The sequence below is a fragment of the Fragaria vesca genome, linkage group LG1, assembly GCF_000184155.1.
Source record: "Fragaria vesca subsp. vesca linkage group LG1, FraVesHawaii_1.0, whole genome shotgun sequence".
Classification (NCBI taxonomy): Eukaryota; Viridiplantae; Streptophyta; class Magnoliopsida; order Rosales; family Rosaceae; genus Fragaria; species Fragaria vesca.
In genome coordinates, this window is record NC_020491.1 from 20,689,945 (window position 1) to 20,691,998 (window position 2,054).

Below are 2,054 nucleotides of genomic sequence, written 5' to 3' on the forward strand. Positions count from 1 at the left end.
AAAATTGGCAGCATCTTCCTCTCAACCTCCTCTACAACATTCCTAACTACCACAAACTCCAATTCTAAGCCTAACCATGTCGATCGAACACAAACAACCATAAATCCCTAAAACTTTCAATTAAACAAACCTCCCTAACGAAATTGAATTTAGCCGAAACCTTTTGAGGGATTACTCACCTAGATGAGGGCTACAAGTTGAGCCAAAAATCTCGGCCTATGGTGGCCGGAGGACGGAGCTCCGGCGAAGGGACAGTCGGCGGTTCCGGCAGCTTTTTCTCCTCTCCGGCGGCACCACCGGCTCGGACACTAGGCTGGGGAGGGAGAGGAGGTAACGGGGGTCCGATCTGGGCTGGAGCGGCGGCTGGTGGGTGGCCGGACGGCGGCAGTCGACGGCTGGAAGTCCGGCGGGAAGAGAGAGCTCGGGGAGAGGAAAAGAAAAGAGGGAAGAAGAGAAAGGGAGGAAAAAAAAAATGGGTTGGGCCTCCACCGGTCCAACCTATATCAACCCAATTCCAAAAAAAATGAAACACCCTGAAAAATAATACCCGAATAAAAATTACCTTTTACTAGCTAAAATTTACTATTTTTACCGTCGTCGTATTTTCCCCATACGAATAATCCTCCGCACATAATCGTCCCCGAAACCCCTTTAGGGACCAATTAAACTATTTACTCAATGACGGAGACGGTAAAATTCTTATTATAATCACGCTAGTAAATAAGGTAAAAATATAAGGGTCGGGATGTGACAAGGGTCGCTAGGGTTTTCAATACGGACCTTGCATGAATATCAATGACGGTCGTGTTGTCAGCAACTTCATCGCTCAAGCTATCCAAAATGAGCCCTTCACTGTTCAATCACCAGGAACACAGACGAGGAGTTTCTGTTACATCTCCGACATGCTCGATGCAAGGAGACAACACAGGTCCGATCTAATATATATATATATATATAGAGTTGAAAACATGGAATTTTAATGATACAGTGATGTTAAAACAGATTGGTATAAAAATGTACCCGAAATTTTTACGTACGTATATTTCATTGCATATCGTATTTTTAAACAAGTACATGTCATATTTTTAATTAAATTGGAAACAAGGCTTGAAGATAGGCCATGAGAAGTTGGAAACAAGGTCTGAACTCTGAATATAATGAAATATGAGGTCTACTGATAGGAGTAGGAGAACAAGTAGCTAGTTAGTAGTTATCAACTAGCTAATATATGAGTTGGGAAACTAAGGGCTCGTTTGGTTCACGGAAAGGAAAGTAGTTCATTCCACTTTCTCATTTCGATGTTTAGTAACGCAAGGAAAATTATCGAGAAAGTTGTTAAAAAATATGATAACATATTATGGTGTGAGCACTAAATGCAGGAAAATAAGGAAAGAAAGTGGTTCCTTTGGATTTTGGAAGGAACCACTTTCCCCCATATTTTCCATTTATGCAGGAAATTAAGTCTTTCATTTTCTTTTGATTTCCCAAACGCAGGAAATGAACTACTTTCATGTCCTGATGTCTACTTTCAGCGAAACAAACGAGTCTTAAATAGAGAGATCTTTTACATTGTTTAAAGTTTTTATTAACTGAGTCTAGAGTCCAAGGGAAGCCAAAAGGTGTTTAAAGTCTTCTGCATTGTTTTCAAACAATGTATAGGAATACTTATAATTCTTAAATTTCTGTATTTTTCAATTATAAAATACAGGAATGCGTATAATTCACGAATAATATGTTTGGTATAAAAAAACGTGTTTTTTCCATATCTTTTCCTTGTATACGACATACACGCGTTTCTTTTAAAAATACGTACGTACACAAATAATACGTGTATAATACACATGTTAACTAACTAGGATACAATCATACATACAGTTACAACCCATTAACTAGGGATAATTGGTCAGAACAATCGTGGACAATTAATCACCACATTTGAGTGGGTCTCATAAGTCCATAACAAACGGTGGGTATTAGATGTTTTTTTTGTAGTGTTAGTTGTCATGTGTATGTTTATTTGTTGGGACTAAATAGGACTGTGTTAAATAAGGAGT